The 20,843-nt window shown below is 33.0% G+C and overlaps 1 non-coding gene across 1 annotated transcript; it reads right to left on the reverse strand.

Annotated features, from left to right (window-relative positions):
- Positions 1 to 14,607: 14,607 nt before the first annotated feature.
- LOC139850829 (small nucleolar RNA R71) lies at positions 14,608 to 14,714 on the reverse strand. The gene has a single exon (XR_011760207.1). It is a non-coding gene; the product is annotated as a small nucleolar RNA R71 (small nucleolar RNA).
- Between the last annotated feature and the right edge of the window lie 6,129 nt (positions 14,715 to 20,843).

Raw genomic sequence — 20,843 nt, forward strand, 5'->3', positions numbered from 1 at the left:
TCGTCATCATATCTTCTAAATTCGGCTTTTTATCATCGGTTTGTTGCGGTGGTTTGTTTTGAAAATTCGGTCTTTGCTGATTGTAAGTATTGTTGGATACTTGTTGATTGCTAGGACCTTGTTGGTTGTTGTATGGAATATTTCGGTTATAATTCTGGTTTTGATTGTAAATCGGTCTTGGCGGTTGATAATTATTCTGATAATTATTTCCAGGCCTTTGGTTTATGTATGAAATATTCTCTCTTTGTTCCATTGTTAATTCAATACTGAGACAATCTTTTGTCAAATGTGGTCCTCCACACTGCTCACAACTAATTCGTATAGCATGAATATCTTTAGTCATCTTTTCCATTCGTCTCTCGAAAGCATCTATCTTTGCGGAAATGGAATCTAAGTCATGGCTAGAATCGGCTCTAGCTGCTTTAGATGATCTAATGATATCTTTTTCTTGGTGCCACTCATGCGAGTGGGAAGCAGTATTATCAATAATTTTGTAAGCATCAGTTTCGGTTTTCTTCATAATAGAACCACCATCTGCTATATCTATGTCTTTTCTTGTAGTGATGTCGCATCCTCGGTAAAATATTTGTACTATTTGACAGGTGTCTAAACCATTTTGCGGACATCCTCTTAATAACTTTCCATATCTTGTCCACGCCTCATATAGAGTTTCATTTGGTTTTTGTGTGAATGTAACAATTTCTGCTTGAAGTCTTACGGCTTTAGATGCAGGAAAGAATTGTTTAAGAAATTTGTCAATTAAAACGTCCCATGTATCAATCGCCCCTTCAGGTAACGATTCCAACCAATCTTTGGCTTCTCCCTTTAAAGTCTAGGGAAATAACATGAGATATATCTGTTCATCCTCCACTTCTCGTATTTTAAATAGTGTGCAGATCCTATTAAAGGTACGTAGATGTTCATTTGGATCTTCCTTCGGCGCACCACTAAATTGGCATTGATTAGTCACCATGTGTAGAATTTGTCCTTTGATTTCATAATCTGGCGCATTAATGTCTGGATGAGTAATTGCGTGACCTTGGCCAGTGCGTTTAGCTCTCATTCGGTCTTCCATACTTAAAGGTTCCAGATTCTCCATAATTGAATTTGTTGAATCGGTATCACTAGATGATTCTGATTTAATGGTTCGTTCCTCAACAATCTCTGTTTGAATGATTGGTGGTTCCGGAGGAAAGTTTAATGGTTCAGGATCTACGAACCGTTCCTAAATATTTTCCGGATTCTCAATTGTGAGGTTGGGTTCAAAAAATGGATTATCGGAAATTTGAACTGAAGTACTTGGTCGACTGGATGACGATTCTAAAGAAAAATCAACGGCGGTTATATTTGTTAAACGATGTCTTGATCGAGTTACAGGTGGTGAACGTACAAAAGGTGATGAACGTCTTGCTCGGTGCATTCACTGAATATCCTATTAGTTTTTAAAAGGAAAGAAAAATTATAATAAGTTATCCAATCAATAGACTTTTCTGATTTTGCCCACGTTTCGAATAGCCAAAAGATGCAGCAGAGGGGCAGGATTCGTTTGGTCTCAATATAATTGAGGACTGTTTGGCTCCAATAACCCGGTCCACGTACAAATCCAACTATTACTACGAACCAGAAAATTTTGATGTCTATTAATTTAACCACTTAAAATAAATTTTCGTAATTTTAAGAAATTTAGTTAAGAAGTAGAAAAAATTCTAAGTCCTAAAAACTAGAATGGCGAGAAATAAGAGAGAAAAAGAGTTCGTCGAAAAAGGTCGAAAAAGAAAAAATAGTTGAAAAATAAAAGGTGACGGAAAAATAAAAGAAACTTATAAAAACTTAAAAATACTTTACTAACCTAACCTTATTACTACAACTAACTTAAAATTATAATCGCAAATTGAGATTACTAATTGAAATGATAATTGATACATAGTAAAAGGTGTCTAAAAATATTAAGGCTTACAGGAGAAACTAAATCCCAAATGGAAATAACTTAAAAAGAAACTAAAACTTAAAAAGGCGTCGCAAAATTCTAAAGCACCTAAATCTTAGTCTAAAGAAAAAGCACTTAAGGAATTCTACGGCAAAGCCTAAAAATCTAGGAGTAAAAATAACTATAGCAAAAACTAAGTTTAAAATTAAATATGAGCTAAAAAATACAAATATTACGCTACAACGATTAAAAAGGGACAAAATATAAAAGTTATAAAAAGTTATAAAAATATTAGATTTTATAAAAATATTATTTTTATATTTTTTTTTTATATTATAGTATTAAGTAAATAAATAATAAAACTAAACAAAAGTAAAAATAACTAAATAAATTAAAAACTTAATTATAATAATAATAATAGTTTTAGGGTTTAATTAATAATAATAAATTAATATCCGTAATAAATGCGTTTTTAGGGTTCGGATGTGGCCTTGTCAGACCCCTCATGCGAGTCGCATGAAATAAGCCGGTGGGTCATGCGAGTCGCATGACTGAACTGGACTGGTTCAATTGACAGGTTCAATTTGACAGGTCACGTAATATTTAATATTTTATTTTCTGTTTTAAATTTAAATAAAATATATATATATATATAATTAAAATAAAAACTTAAAAATAAACTTAAAATACTTTATAATTTTGTAAAAATAAAAGAAAAACTTAAAAATATACTTAAAATACTTTTTTTTTTTTTTTTATTTTGACGTTTCGCTTCGGTATTCCCCGGCAGCGGCGCCAAAAATACTTGATGTCAAAGCAGAGGGGTATAAAATACTATTAAATTTTTGTAGGAAATACTATTAAATACGATACAATTTTACACAAGATATTTATTTATTTATAGAATGGATATACTTAAACCTTGCTACAACACTTATAGGCAGTGTACCTAATCGTACAGTAGTGTAGTTTTTAGTAAGTCCGGTTCGTTCCACAGGGAAATCTTTAAACAAAGCTCAACGCTATATTAGTTTACTTTTATAAAAATATATATATAAGTAATATTATTATTATAAAGGGGGGTTTTTACCGTTTAATGACCGGTTTGTCGATTTTAAAACTTTAGTCGCAGTTAAAACCTAATGTAAAATATAAAATAAATACAAGACTTAAATTAAAGCGTAAAGTAAATAACGATAATGAAATTGCGAATAATTAAAAGTGCGATAAAATAAAATAAATAAAAGTGCGATAATTAGAAGTGCAATTAAATATAAAATAAAGGAAATTAAATATGAAATAAAAGAATTATGCTTATTTAAACTTCCGTAATCATGATGTTTGACGTGTTGATTTTAGTTTTATGCCCATGGGTTAATTGTCCTTTGTCCTGGATTATTCAATATGTCCGTCTGGTTTTTGTCCATAACAGTCCATCAATCATAAATATAAATTGCTAGTGTCCTTGTCAAATTATTATTATACCCGAAGTTAAATATTCCAACTAATTGGGGATTCGAATTGTAACAAGGTTTTAATACTTTGTTTAATGAATACACCAGGTTATCGACTGCGTGTAAACCAAGGTTTTACTACTTTGTTAACAATTACACCAATTACCCTTGAATGTAATTTCACCCCTGTTTTAATTATTCTAGTGGCTATTAATCCATTCCCGTGTCCGGTTAAATGAACGATTATTCGTACATATAAATACCCCGCCCATCGTGTCCGATCGAGTATATATGGTAATTTATAGGGACGCCCAATTGTAAATCTTTATATTAACATTAACAAACTTTCATTTAGTTAAACAAATATAAAGCCCATTAATAGCCTATAGTCTAATTTCCACAAGTGTCGTTCTTTTGTCCAAACCCCAATTATGGTACAAAGCCCAATTACCCAATTTTAGTAATTAGCCCAACATCATGATTACTTCGTTTTAAATAAGCATAATAATAACTTAACTACGAGACATTAATGTAAAAAGGTTGAACATAACTTACAATGATTAAAAATAGCGTAGCGTTACACGGACAGAATTTCGACTTACACCCTTACAACATTCGCTAACATACCCTTATTATTAGAATTAAAATTAAAATTAAAATATAAATTATATATATATATATAAGTTTTGCATATGAAGAGGAAGAAAAAGATGATTAAAACTCGGCAGAAAACTGGCTTTATATAGGACCTGACCAGCAATTTCACTCCATGCGACTCGCATGGATTTGTGCTTCTGGCCATGCGAGTCGCATGGCCACCCTGGATCCAGCCAAATTGCTTTGTTTTCTTCTTGCCGACGTAATATAATAATAATATATAATATAATATATAATTATATATAATTATATATATATTATATTATATTCTTGTGCATAGTAGACTAGATATTTTTGGTCCGTTGCGTCGGGCGTTTCTTCTTGGCTCAGGTCCCGGTTCCGGATTTTCGGACGTCTTCGCGTATTATTTTATATCGTGTACTTTGCGTCTTGTAACTTGTACTCTTGTCATTTTGAGACGTTCCTCATCAATATTTTGAACCTTTTTAGTTGTATCTTGTACTTTTTAGCTCTTTGGTCGTTTGCGTCTTCAATTCGTCGAATCTGTCTTTTGTCTTCACCTTTTATTATTTAAACGAATATCACTTGTAAATAGAACAATTGCAACTAAAAGCTTGTCTTTCTTGAGGAATAATGCTATGAAATATATGTTCGTTTTTAGCATTATCAATCAACCACCACGGTCTTCTTTAGTTCGAAACCCAACAACAACCTTGCCACCACTCACATTCATTGTTATTTTAATCGATCAATTTCCTAAACCATAAACTATCTTGAGCTACTCATTTGTGCAGACCATCGAACCATCATCACCTCAAAACTCATCGACAAACACCACAACTCTCTTTCTCTATCCTACTTCTATCGCTAGAGATCACCACCACACTCCTCGAAATCACTTGATATGTTATCCTGTATGTTGTAAGGCCATCACTAGTATATTATCATTTATGTTACCTGTCCAACGTATCACCAAAGCATCACCATCATCCATCCCTAAGAACCCTACTGTACGACGGTTATTATTATTTTTTTTCCTTTTCGATTACTGTTACAACGATTAGTGATGGTAGCAAGGATGTTGGATAATGATGTGATGATGAACGAGAGATAACAAGATGAAAGAAGATGAGGTTAAAATATAAAAATGGTGATGAAACCGTGAGGTTATCACGAAGAAGATGATGAATAGTACACGAATACGATTGTCATGATGTTGCAGCGAATTTACGATGATGACAGGGAATTTGTTGACAACAATGATAATACAGTAATTATGGTATTGATGATGATTGACGATCGATGATGAAATGATAATGATAGTCGATGGGAATGAAGAGGAACCAGGAATTTTAGATTGCTGCTGTCGTATTTTTTTTTAAAACCTAGTTGGACTGTAATGGTTATTTGGGCCGAGTTCAGTTTTTTTGGGTCGTATTTGATTGGGCCGGATAGTGGAGTTGGGCCAAAAAGCTATGGGGACAGATTATTATTAATAAAGACGGGTTAAGTAATTGAATGAACGGATTAAAACACGAATTGACGAGTGGAACAAGGGTTTGAACGTGTAGTTGGGGAACGAGAGGTCGTGAGTTCGAGCCTAGACAGAGCCAGTTTTTATTCCTTTTGTTGAAACTTTTCTTCTAAGGTAGTAATTTTTATTATTATTATTATTATTATTATTATTATTATTATTATTATTATTATTATTATTATTATTATTATTATTATTATTATTAATTATTGTTATTAGTAAAATAAATGTTATTACTCCTAACAACTAGAAGTATTGATATCATTGATCAAATTTTATCATTTATCAAGTTAAGAGTATTATCATCATCATTAGTATTTTCATAAGTATTATTAAGATTATTATAAGTTTTGTCATTTTAGTATTACTATCATTGTTAGGATTATGATTAATATTGGTAATATTATTATAAAAATGATACGATTTATTAGTACTTACATAAATATTAGTATTATTATCATAAATATATTATTAAGGTTATTATCATTATTTTTACCTTTACTAATATTAACTTATTATAATTATAACTACTGCTTTAATAAACAAACGAAATATATATACATAAATATATTTAACACATACAACATAACAAAGTATTTCTTTTCTATATATATAAAACGAATATATGAGACCTAAATATATTATTAATATAATTATGATATAACAAATATGTTATGTATGCATATATATAAAATTATTCTATTACGATTATGAATTTTAATATATATACAAATGATATAGGTTCATGAATCCGAGGCCAACCCTGCATTGTTCAGTTGTTCAATATCGTCATATGTATTTTTACTACAAAATACATTACAGTGAGTTTGATTTGCCTTTTTACCCTTTATATTTTTGGGCTGAGAATACATGCGCTGCTTTTATAACTGTTTTACGAAATAGACACAAGTATCTAAAATTACATTCTATGGCTGGATTATTAAATCGAATATGCCCCTTTTTAGTCTGGTAATCTAAGAATTAGGGAACAGACACCCTAATTGACGTGAACTCTAAAGATAGATCTATCGGGCCCAACAAGCCCCATCCAAAGTACCGGATGTTTTAGTACTTCGAAATTTATATCATGTCCGAAGGAGGATCCCGGAATGATGGGGATATTCTTATATGCATATTGTGAATGTCGGTTACCAGGTGTTCAATCCATATGAATGATTTTTGTCTCTATGCATGGGACGTATTTATGAGAACTGGAAATAAAATTCTTGTGGTCTATTAAAATTATGAAATGATTATTTATGTTAAACTAATGAACTCACCAACCTTTTGGTTGACACTTTAAAGCATGTTTATTCTCAGGTATTAAAGAAATCTTCCGCTGTGCATTTGCTCATCTTAGAGATCTTACTTGGAGTCATTTATGACATATTTCAAAAGACGTTTCATTCGACTCGTTGCGTTCATCAAGATTATTATTAAGTCAATTATAGTTAGATATATTATGAAATGGTATGTCTGCCATCAACTTTCAATGTAATGAAAGTTTGTCTTTTCAAAAACAAATGCGATGTTTGTAAAATGTATCATATAGAGGTCAAGTACCTCGCAATGTAACCAACTGTTGTGAATCGTTTATAATCGATATGGACTTCGTCCGAATGGATTAGGACGGGTTTCTACACATGTATCCCTAGGAAATTAGCCAAACGAACCAAGTCCGAAGAAGAAGAAACGAGTGAGTCGGAATAAAGAGTTGTAATCATGCTGTGTAATATATGTATTGTTGTTCTTGTACTTTTAAGATATATGTAAAAATTGATTGTATTGTTTGTTAATTATCTTTTACGAATTTAATCCTTGTTTATTTTACAGTATAAAAACAAAAATGGACGTTAAGGATAGACAACCAAAAATTTTAGAAGACCTTCCAGGGGATATGATTGATGAAATCTTGTCTAGAGTTGGGCAGAATTCATCGGCACAATTATTTACGGCGAAATTAGTTTGTCGAATGTTTGAAAGACATTCCAGACATGCCTTAGTTTATAAGAGGCTTTCCTTTGAAAGATGGGGTATATCACATTGGGGAGACTTTAAGTTACGCCGAGTTTTCTTTAAGGCATTTAGTGCGGGAAACCCAGATGCAATTTTACGCTACGGGTTGAGAACCTATTTTGACTTAACTTATCCCAACATAGGACTTCGTGCATTAGAAAAAGCTTCAAACATGCAATTTAAAGAAGCTTGTTATGCTTACGGATTAGTAATGTTCGCTTCTCACCAAATTGAGAAAAAGAACATCGGATTACAACTGTTAAATAAAACATTCCCACAAGTGACGGATTCAGGAGTTGGGGTGAGAAACAAGGTTTTTAGATTGTTACAGGGCTATTGGGCATTACGTAACCCTCATCCTTTTGACGACGTTACAACATGCTGCCTAGCCAAAGGCCACAACGGTTATTTTCCACAAGACCAAGGATGGGAAATAATATTAGTAAAACCAGAATGTATGACTTGTTTCTGGACCTATGAATAACGTGTTTTTATTGCCTTTGCTGAACGACTTGCGTATTAACTGGAATTGTCGTCGCAACTACCTTGTATCAAAGTTATTGTGTGCTATATTTCATGCTATATGTAAAATTTGCGGTAATGTATGTTTGTAAAATATTGTATAAAAGTTTGAGCGCGAAATATTATTATCAGTTTTTCATATAGAATTGTAGTAGTTGAGTTGTATATTAGCTATTAAGTATGGACTTAACGGGTAGGTACTACCCGAATTATAAATTATAAAATGCTAATATGAAGAAAAAGCTTTTATAAATGAGTTCATATCATGCTACGAAATACTATTAACTATTCTTAATATTCTGTATGATTAACTTGATTCATTTGATTATTTTTGAAGGAAATGGCACCGACTACTCAAAATACTCTGAATATGACCGAGGAAGACTTCCGTGTTTTCCTTGCTGCAAATGTAGCCGCAATGCAGGCTGCAATGCGAAATAACAACAATAACTCTGAAACTAGCAATGGATCTAACGCCACTAGAAATCGTGTAGGATGCTCCTACAAAGAATTCACTGCCTGCAAACCTTTGGAATTTGATTGAACCGAGGGTCCAATCGGATTGAAACGGTGGACCGAGAAGGTTGAATCGGTGTTTGCCATAAGTAAATGTACTGAAGAAGACAAAGTAAAGTACGCTATGCATACCTTCACAGGTACTGCGTTAACATGGTGGAATACCTATCTCAAGCAGGTAGGACAAGATACTGCTTAAACACTACCGTGGTCAGCATTCAAGCACTTGATGAACGAGCAGTATCGTCCCAGAAACGAGGTCAATAAGTTCAAGGTAGAGCTTAAAGGATTACGAACTTAAGGTTTCGATATTACCACGTACAAATGACGATTCACAGAGTTGTGCCTATTGTGTCCCAGAGCGTTCGAAGATGAAGAAGAGAAGATCGACGCATTTATAAAAGGGTTACCGGAAAGGATTCAAGAAGATGTAAGTTCACATGAGCCCGCCTCCATACAAAAGGCAAGTCGAATGACTCACAAACTAGTGAACCAAATTGAGGGTAGGATTAAAGAGCAGGTGGCCGAAGAGGCCAAAGTGAAGCAAGTCAAGAGAAAGTGGGAAAAAACCAGTGACAAGAGTCACCAATACAACAACAATCACAACCACAATCACAATAACTATCCCAACAACCGCAACATCAATCACAACAACAACAATCGCAATCCCAACAACAACTACAACAAACGTCCAAACAACAACTACAATAACCGTCCCAACAACAATAACAACAACAACAATCCCAACAACAATCTCAATAACAACAATGGCGACAACAATCAGAAAACTCCATGCTATAGGTGTGATGGATATCATCCGGATAAATACTGTAAGGTTGTATGTACCAAATGTAAAAGACCGGGTCATGGTGCGACGAAGTGTGAAACTTTCGGACCAACGACTGGAGGAACAAATAACGCCCACATTGTTTGTTTCGGATGCAGGAAGAAGGGCCACTTCAAAACTACGTGCCCAAATCAGGGGAATACTAATGGGCAAGGCCGCGAAAGAGTTTTCAATATTAATGCGGTAGAAGCACAGGAAGACCCAGAGCTTGTTACGGGTACGTTTCTTATTGACAATAAAACTGCTTATGTTTTATTTGATTCGGGTGCGGATAGAAGCTATATGAGTAGGGATTTTTGTGCTAAATTAAATTGTCCAGTGACACCTTTGGATAATAAATTTTTACTCGAATTAGCCAACGGCAAATTAATTTCAGCAAATAATATATGTCGAAATCGAGAAATTAAACTAGTTACCGAAACGTTTAAAATTGATTTGATACCAGTAGAGTTAGGGAGTTTTGATGTGATAATTAGCATGGACTTATTGAGAGAAGTGAAAGCAGAGATCGTTTCTTACAAAAATGCAATTCGCATTGTACGAGAAAAAGGAAAACCCTTAATGGTGTACGGAGAAAAGAGCAACGCGAAGCTAAATCTTATTAGTAGTTTGAAGGCGCAGAAGCTAATAAGAAAAGGTTGCTATGCTGTTCTAGCACACGTCGAGAAAATCAATACCGAAGAAAAGGATATCAGTGATGTTCCCGTCGCAAAAGAACTTCCCGATGTATTTTTGAAAGAATTATCGGGACTACCTCCACACTGATTCGTTGAATTTCAAATAGATCTTGTACCAGGAGCTGCAGCGATAGCTCGTGCTCCATACAGACTCGCACCCAGCGAAAAGAAGGAACTCCAGAGCCAATTGCAAGAACTTTTAGGGCGTGGTTTCATTCGACCAAGCACATCACTGTGGGGAGCTCTTGTTTTGTTTGTCAAAAAGAAGGATGGTACATTCAGGTTGTGTATCGACTACCGAGAGTTGAACAAACTTACCATCAAGAACCGTTATCCACTACCAAGAATCGACTTATTTGATCAACTACAAGGCTCATCAGTTTATTTGAAGATCGATTTACGTTCTGGGTATCATCAAATGCGGGTGAAGGAGGATGATATTCCGAAGACTGATTTTAGAACGCGTTATGGTCATTACGAGTTTATGGTTATGCCTTTTGGGTTGACTAATGCACCAGCTGTGTTCATAGACCTTATGAACCGAGTTTGTGGACCATATTGATAATGCTAAAAACGAACATATATTTCATATCATTATCCCTCAAGAAAGACAAGCTTTTAGTTGCAATTGTTCTATTTACAAGTGATATTTGTTTAAATAATAAAAGGTGAAGACAAAAGACAGATTTGACGAATTGAAGACACAAACGACCAAAAAGCTCAAAAGTACAAAGTACAATCAAAGAGGTTCCAATTATTGATAAGAAACGTCTCAAAATTACAAGAGTACAAGACGCGAAACGCAAAATACAAGATATTAAATTGTACGCAAGGACGTTCGAAAAACCAGAACCGGGACCAAAGTCAACTCTCTACGCTCGACGCAACGGACTAAAAATTATGAGTCAACTATGCACAAGAATATAATATAATATTTAAATAATTATATAAATTATTTATATATTATATTATATATTATAAACGTCGGCAAACAAGAAAACAAAGAATTGTGAGCTGATACCTACAACCATGCGATCGTATGGCCTGTAGGCATATTTGCCATGCGATCGCATGACCCTGAAAAGCTGGCCACATGCCTATAAATTTGCAGTTTGGTGAACGATATATCCATCTTTTTCTCTTTTTCCTTCATACGTAAATATATATATATTTTAATTTTAATTTTAATTTTAATTTTAATTTTAAATTCTAATAATAAGGGTATGATAGCGAATGTTGTAAGGGTGTAAGTCGAAATTCTGTCCATGTAACGCTACGCTATTTTTAATCACTGTAAGTTATGGTTAATGTTATTTTTAATTTAATGTCTCGTAGCTAAGTTATTATTATGCTTATTTAAGACGAAGTAATCATGATGTTGGGCTAAAATATTTAAAATCGGGTAATTGGGCTTTGTACCATAATTGGGGTTTGGACAAAAGAACGACACTTGTGGAAATTAGACTATGAGCTATTAATGGGCTTTATATTTGTTTAACTAAATGATAGTTTGTTAATTTAATATGAAGATTTACAATTGGACGTACCTATAAATAACCATATACACTCGATCGGACACGATGAGCTGGATATTTATATGTACGAATAATTGTTCATTTAACCGGACACGGGAATGGATTAATAGTTAATAGACTTATTAAAACAAGGGTGGATTATGTACAAGGACACTTGGCGTAATTGTTAACAAAGTATTAAAACCTTGGGTTACACGCAGTCGATATCCTGGTGTAATTATTAAACAAAGTATTAAGACCTTGTTACAGTTTAAGTCCCCATTTAGTTGGAATATTTGACTTCGGATATAAGGATAAAATGACGAGGACACTCGCACTTTATATTTATGACTGATGGACTGTTATGGACAAAAACCAGACGGATATATTAAATAATCCAGGACAAAGGACAATTAACCCATAGGAATAAACTAAAAATCAACATGTCAAACATCATGATTATGGAAGTTTAAATAAGCATAATTCTTTTATTTCATATTTAAGTGCACTTTTAATTATCGTACTTTTTAATTATTGCAATTTTATTCTATCGCACTTTTATTTATCGCAATTTCATTATCGTTATTTACTTTACGTTTTAAATTAAGTCTTTTATATTTTTAATATTTTACATTAGGTTTTAACTGCGACTAAAGTTTTAAAATCGACAAACCGGTCATTAAACGATAAAAACCCCCTTTATAATAATATTATACTACTTATATATTTTTGTATTTTTATAAATATAGTATAAGTTAAAAAAATATAGCGTTAAGCTTGTTTAATTTTCCCTGTGGAACGAACGGGACTTACTAAAAACTACACTACTGTACGATTAGGTACACTGCCTATAAGTGTTGTAGCAAGGTTTAGGTATATCCATTCTATAAATAAATAAATATCTTGTGTAAAATTGTATCGTATTTAATAGTATTTCATTGTAAAATTAATAACTATTTTCTAGAACACCTCGCACACATCAAGTATTTTTGGTGCCGCTGCCGGGGACATTCTTGCTTAAATGCCAGAAGCGCAACGCTATATATAAAAAAAGATTTTTTTTTAAGTTCTTTGTATAAAATATACGTTTTAAATATACGAAAATATAAAAAGAAAAACAAAATATTTATATATTTTTTAGTTTGTTTTATATTTATAAAATTATAAAGTTTCTTTATTTTTATTTTAGTTTTTAAAATACAAGTTTTTATTTATTTATATAATTAATTATTAAAACAGAAAACAGAAAAAAAAATTACTCGGCCCGTACTGTAGCAGCCCATATACTGGCCCGAAACCCTAGCTCATGCGATCGCATGAGCCCGAAGGTAAAACATCATGCGATCGCATGAAGCTGTCTGACACGACACAGTTTGACTTTCCACTGCATTAATTACGGAGTATATATTATTATTATTATTCTAAACCCTAATTTGGGTTAGATAATTAAATAATTAATTTAGTTTTTGTTTTAGTTTTTAGTTTTAATTTGTATTTTTAGTAATAATTAGTTTTAATAAATTATAAAATTAATTGTTTTATAAAATAAATAATATAAAAATAATATTTTTATAAAAATTATACTTTTTACAACTTTAAGTATATTTTTATATTTTTTGTATCTTTTATTTGTTTTAGTGTAATATTTGTATTTTTCGCTCGTATTTAGTTTTAAGTCATAGTTTTTGCAATAGTTATTTTTATTTCTAGATTTTTAGGCTTTGCCGTAAAATCCCTTAAGTGCTTTTTCTTTAAACTAAGATTTAGGTGCTTTAGAATTTTGCGACGCCGTTTTATAAAATTTAGTACCTTTTTAAGTTATTGCCATTTGGGATATAGTTTTTCTTTTAAGCTTTAATATTTTTAGACGCAACTTTTAATTCTTAGTTTTTAGTTCATTTTTAAGTTTCGACGCGCTACTTTCTTATTTTTATTTTTCGACGTCTTTTATTTTTCGACGTTTTTCGACGCGCTCTTTTTCTTTCTTATTTTTCGCCACTCTCGTTTTTAGGACTTAGATTTTTTCTATTTCTTCTCTAAAATTTCTTTAAATTTCAAAGAAAAATTATTTTAAGTGGTTAAATTGATAGACATCCAAATTTTCTGCTTCGTAGTAATAGTTGAATTTGTTAGTAGCTGAGTTGTGAGCTTCCGATTTAAAGGGTTCTGGCTCCCTGCTGCATCTATTGGCTATTCGAAACGTGGGCTAAAGCAGAAAAGTCTATTAATTTGATAACTTTAATAATTTTTATCTTTTATAACTAATAGGATATTCAGTGAATGCACCGAGCAAAACGTTCACCACCTTTTGTACGTTCACCACCTGTAACTCGATCAAGACATCTAGCAAATATTGTCGCCGTTGATTTTTCTTTAGAATCGTCATCCAGTCGACCAAGTACTCCAATTCAAATTTCCGATAATCAATTTTTTGAACCCGACCTCACAATTGAGAATCCGGAGAATATTCAGGGACAATTCATAGATCCTGAACCACTAATCTTTCCTCTGGAACCACCAATCATTCAAACAGAGATTGTTGAGGAACGAATCATTAAATCAGAATCCTCTAGTGATTCAGATTCAACAAATTCAATCATGGAGAATCTGGAACCTCTAAGTATGGAAGACCTAATGCGAGCTAAACGCACTGGCCAAGGTCACGCAATTACTCAACTTGACATTAATGCACCAGATTATGAAATCAAAGGACAAATTCTACACATGGTGACTAATCAATGCCAATTTAGTGGTGCACCGAAGGAAGATCCAAATGAACATCTTCGTACATTTAATAGGATCTGCAATCTATTTAAAATAAGAGAAGTAGAGGATGAACAGATATATCTCATGTTATTTCCCTGGACTTTAAAGGGAGAAGCCAAAGATTGGCTAGAATCATTACCTGAAGGGGCGATTGATACATGGGACGTCTTAGTTGAAAATTTTCTTAAACAATTCTTTCCAGCATCTAAAGCCGTAAGACTTCAAGGAGAAATTGTTACGTTCACACAGAAGCCAAATGAAACTTTATATGAAGCATGGATAAGATTTGGAAAATTATTAAGAGGATGTCCGCAATATGGTTTAGACACTTGTCAAATAGTACAAATATTCTACCAAGGATGCGACATCACTACAAGAAAAGACATCGATATAGCAGCTGGTGGTTCCATTATGAAGAAAACAACAACTGATGCTTACAAAATTATTGATAACACTGCTTTCCACTCACATGAGTGGCATCAAGAAAAAGATATCATTAGATCATCTAAAGCAGCTAGAGCAGATTCTAGCCATGACTTAGATTCCATTTCTGCAAAGATAGATGTTGTCGAGAGACGAATGGAAAAGATGACTAAAGATATTCATTCAATACGAATTAGTTGTGAGCAGTGTGGAGGACCACATTTGACAAAAGATTGTCTCAGTATTGAACTAACAATGGAACAAAGAGAGAGTGTTTCATACATAAACCAAAGGCCTGGAAATAATTATCAGAATAATTATCAACCGCCAAGACCGATCAACAATCAAAACCAGAATTATAACTGAAATGTTCCATACAACAACCAACAAGGTCCAAGTAATCAACAAGTATCCAACAATACCTACAATCAGCAAAGACCTAATTTTCAAAATAAACCACCACAAACCGATGATAAAAAGCCAAATTTAGAAGATATGATGTCGAAGCTAGTTGAATCTCAAACGCAGTTTTTCACATCTCAGAAACAAACCAATGAACAAAATGCTCAAGCATTTAGAAATCAACAAGCTTCTATTCAAAATTTGGAACAAGAAGTGAGCAATCTAGCAAGGTTGATAGGTGAAAGAAAACCGGGAAGTCTACCTAGTGATACAAATGCTAACCCCTGGAATGAAACAGCTAAAGCCATTACCACAAGAAGTGGTATTACACTTAAACCACCTAAAATACCTGTAATTTCTGATGAAGCTATTCCTACTCCACAAGAACCACAGTCTTAACAAGATAAGGAAAAAGAACCGGTAGTTGAAAAGGTTAATGAAGATAACACAGTTAAGGCTAAACCTTATGTTAAACCATACCAACCACCACTTCCTTACCCGAGTAAAATGAGAAAAGAGAGACTTGAAGCCGAGCAATTCAAATTCATGGATATATTTAAACAAATAAATGTAAATCTTTCTTTCATTGATGTGATTTCAGGAATGCCTAGATATGCTAAATTTTTGAAAGATCTAATCACAAATAGAAAGAAAATGGAAGAACTCTCGGCTGTTACTATGAATGCTAATTGTTCTGCAGTGCTGTTGAATAAGATACCAGAAAAATTATCAGATCCAGGAAGTTTCACAATTCCATGTTTTCTGAGTAGTCTTAGTTCAATAGAAGCATTGGCAGACTTAGATGCTAGTATAAACCTAATGCCGTATTCACTATACGCTAAACTAGACCTTGGAGAATTGAAACCAACACGAATAAGCATACAACTAGCCGATCGATCAGTAAAATATCCTAGAGAGATAATGGAGAACATTAACTTTTTAAAGTTGGTACTTTAGTATTTCCAGTAGATTTTGTTATTCTGGACATGGAAGAAGATTCTCGAGTTCCTCTCATATTAGGAAGACCATTCTTAAACACGGCTAAGGCAATAATAGACGTGTTTGGTAAGAAATTGACCCTAAGTATAGAGGACGAGAGTGTTACCTTTTTAGTTGATAGAGTAATGCAACAACCGCAATTTGCAGATGATACATGTTATTATATTCAAACTATAGATTCACATGCAGAATTGTTAGAAGAATTTCCAGAATTACAAGGAACAGGAGAATGTTCTTTGGGAGAAGGAACTGAACCAATTGATGAAACTGAAATGTTAGCTACACTTATGACTAATGGATATGAACCAACAACAGAAGAAATTCAAATGATAAAAGAGGAAGACAGATATCGATATAAATCATCGATAGAAGAACGACCGACATTAGAGTTAAAGCCACTTCCAAACCATTTGGAATACGCTTATTTACATGGTGAATCTGAATCACCTGTAACAATATCGTCTTCTTTTACTGAAAATGAAAAATCTCAACTCATTTCTGTGCTAAAAGCTCATAAACCAGCTATTGCATGGAAACTTCATGATATTAAAGGAATAAGTCCTTCGTATTGCACACATAAAATCCTTATGGAAGAAGGTCATAAAACGTATGTGCAACGCCAACGAAGACTAAATCCTAATATGTAAGATGTTGTTAAGAAAGAAATTATTAAACTGCTAAATGCATGTTTAATTTATCCAATTTCTGATAGTCCATGGGTAAGCTCAGTTCAATGTGTGCCTAAGAAGGGTGGCATGACTGTCATCACAAATGAGAAAAATGAGCTTATTCCTACTAGGACTGTAACAGGATGGCGTATTTGTATTGATTATAGAAAATTGAATGACGCCACCAGAAAAGATCACTTTTCCTTACCTTTCATTGATCAAATGTTGGAAAGATTAGCCGGAAATAGTTACTATTGTTTTCTTGATGGTTTTTCCGAATATTTTCAAATTCCAATAGCACCTGAAGATCAAGAGAAAACCACATTCACGTGCCCTTATGGTACTTTTGCTTATAAACGCATGTCATTTGGACTTTGCAACGCCCCTGCAACCTTTCAAAGGTGCATGATGACGATTTTTCACGACATGATAGAAGAATGCATGGAAGTTTTTATGGATGACTTTTCAGTCTTCGGTAATACTTTTGAAACATGTCTAGTTAATCTTGAACGAATGCTTATTAGATGTGAACAATCAAATCTAGTTCTTAATTGGGAGAAATGCCATTTCATGGTTAAAGAAGGCATCGTTCTTGGTCATAAAATTTCAAAGGAAGGAATTGAAGTGGATAGAGCTAAAGGAGATGTAATTGCTAAACTTCCACATCCCACCAATGTTAGAGGAGTTAGGAGTTTTCTAGGGCATGCCGGTTTTTACCGACGTTTCATAAAATATTTTTCTAAAATTGCCACTCCTATGAATAAACTCCTAGAAAAGGATGCTCCATTCATCTTTTCAGATGAATGTATCAAATCTTTTAATATTCTTAAAGAAAACCTCACTAATGCGCCGATCATGATAACACCAAATTGGAATCTACCATTTGAACTAATGTGCGATGCAAGTGATTTTGCAATGGGAGCCGTTTTAGGACAAATGATTGAAAAACGATTTCAACCTATTTATTATGCTAGTAAGATGTTACAAGGAGCACAAACGAATTACACAACTACTGAAAAAGAACTCCTTGCTATTGTCTTTGCTTTTGACAAATTTCGCTCATATCTCGTTCTAGCTAAAACGATGGTCTATACTGACCATTCTGCTCTTAGATACCTATTTTCAAAACAAGATGCTAAACCAAGATTAATCCGTTGGATCTTACTCTTACAAGAGTTCGATATTGAAATCCGAGATAAAAAGGTAGCAGAAAATCTCGCCGTTGATCATCTTTCTCGTCTTGAATATCCTGAATTAGAAGTTCTAAATGAATCGGCCATACAAGACAACTTTCCTGATGAATATCTATTGAAGATAGATTATAATGAAATTCCATGGTTTGCAGACTATGCAAACTACTTAGTATGTGGATTCCTTGAAAAAGGATTATCGTACCAAAAACGAAAGAAATTCTTTAGTGATATAAAACACTATTTCTGGGAAGATCCACATTTGTTTAAAAGTTGTCCCGATGGAATAATACGCCGATGTGTATTCGGAGATGAAGCTATTCAAATCTTAAACCATTGTCACACAGAACCAACAGGAGGGCATTATGGGCCTCAACTCACAGCAAGAAAAGTTTACGATGCTGGATTCTATTGGCCTACAATTTTCAAAGACGCACACCTTCTTTGCAAATCCTGTGATGCTTGTCAAAGGGGCGGAAAAATAAGTCAACGTGATGAAATGCCACAAAATGTCATTCAAATATGTGAAGTATTTGACATTTGGGGTATTGACTTTATGGGTCCATTTTCAAAATCTCATAATAATCTCTACATTCTCGTTGCCATTGATTATGTATCTAAATGGGTGGAAGCACAAGCTCTCCCAACTAACGATGCACGAGTTGTAGTTAACTTTTGAAAACATCTTTTTGCAAGGTTTGGAACACCGAAAGCTTTAATAAGTGATCGGGGTACTCATTTCTGTAATAATCAACTTGAGAAAGTTCTCAAAAGATATGGAGTAACTCATAAAATCTCCACTGCTTATCATCCACAAATAAGTGGACAAGTTGAAAATACCAACCGAGCTTTAAAATGTATTCTAGAGAAAACCGTAGGATCAAATCTAAAGGAATGGTCCATGAAATTGGAGGATGCACTCTGGGCTTTTAGAACAGCCTATAAAACTCCAATTGGAACCACACCTTTTAAACTCGTCTACGGAAAAGCATGTCATCTTCCAGTAGAAATTGAACATAAAGCATTTTGGGCTTTGAAGACATGTAATCTTGATTTACATGAAGCTGGACGTCTACGGTTAAGTCAATTAAACGAATTAGAAGAATTAAGACTTGAGGCATATGAAAATTCGTTAATCTATAAGGAAAGAACGAAGAAATGGCATGATAAAAGAATCAGAAGTTCAAAAGAATTTAAAGAAGGAGACAGAGTTCTTCTTTTCAATTCACGATTCAAGCTATTTCCTGGAAAATTGAAATCAAGATGGTCTGGACCATTTATAGTCAAAAGAGTTTTCCCGTACGGAACGGTAGAATTAATAAATTCAAATGGGATTGAATTTAAAGTTAATGGTCACAGAGTTAAACATTACATAGATAGTCCGATGGAAGTTGACAACGAAGTTAATCACAATTTCAACAGCACAGCTAACTAAGTGTGGGGAGAATCGAATCTTTTTAGGGTAATATGTATTTCTGTTAGAGTTAGATTTTCTGTTTTCGTGTAGTTCTCGAAAATGAAACCCGAATGGTCTTTCCCTAGCAGACCCTAAAGAACTAGTCTTCTCCCCCCATTCTGAATTTTTTATTTTTTTTAGGTTTTACGAGATGAAGACTTCCTGTGAACTAAACCATGGTCTAATGCTACACGCTTTGATCACTAAACGTAATAATGACACCCTTCTAAGTGAAATAGTATCATTAATCAGAGGCAAATTGGACGGATTAAGAAAAGAATCCAGAAACGAAAATAATAAGTTATATTTTGGTAAAGGAAAATCAAAATCAGCAGCGAAAAGAAGAGCACGACACCTTGAAAGATGTCACAAATGCGGAAAATGGTCACAAGAAGGAAAATGCTCGACGAATCAGACATATTCCAATACCGAATTCGTTACTTTATGCAGAGATGGACCGTTCATATGTTTCGAAGAAAAAACATTAAATGCTCGAGGTTACGCCTATGTAGCTATGGAAAACCAATTAGTCCGACTATCTTATGAGTGGGCTAAAACAGGTCACTGAGAATTCTGTTTCACAGGTAAGTTTGTACAGTTTTTATTTTTATTTTATTGCTTTTAACCATTTGATAATAAACGCTAAATTGTTCGCTATAAAGTATTAAATTGATACTCGATAAAATTAGGTTTTGCGACCAAAATTATTGATGTCATACAAAAATTTATTACATCACTGTGAAATTTACCGTTTATTCTTAAGGTATAAATATCTTTAATCAATCAACCCAAAATATTTCAGAAATTCGTCAGGAGTAAAACTAGGTAATATAGCCGAAATTACTTACCGAAAAGAGGGGCGTATATTTTTGATAATATTTGATTGATTAAAGTGGGATAAAAGACCAAAAAGATTTATAATTTTTATTTTTACTTTGTTTTTAAAATTAATATTAAATTAATATTGTAAACTTCTTTTTTTTAAATCAATATATTTAAAATTGTAAATATTTGAAAAATTAATATTTTTAATATAAGTTTGTATGTATAAAAACAAAAATATAATATAAGTTTGGTGTGAATTTTTAAATATTATTAATATGAATTTTTAATTTTATGCATTTTAAATTTATGTTTTGTGTGAATTTAAAAACAAAAATTTACTTTATTTCGCTAAGTTAAAAATATGATTTTTAAAATTCGTCGTGAGTTGAAGACTAGGTCGTTGAACCAAAATTGCTCTACCCAAGGGAGGGACGAGAACTTTTATTATCATTATTTTTAATTTTATAGAACTAAAGTATGCCAAAAATA

Source organism: Rutidosis leptorrhynchoides, chromosome 5 (assembly GCF_046630445.1).
Source record: "Rutidosis leptorrhynchoides isolate AG116_Rl617_1_P2 chromosome 5, CSIRO_AGI_Rlap_v1, whole genome shotgun sequence".
Lineage (NCBI taxonomy): Eukaryota > Viridiplantae > Streptophyta > Magnoliopsida > Asterales > Asteraceae > Rutidosis > Rutidosis leptorrhynchoides.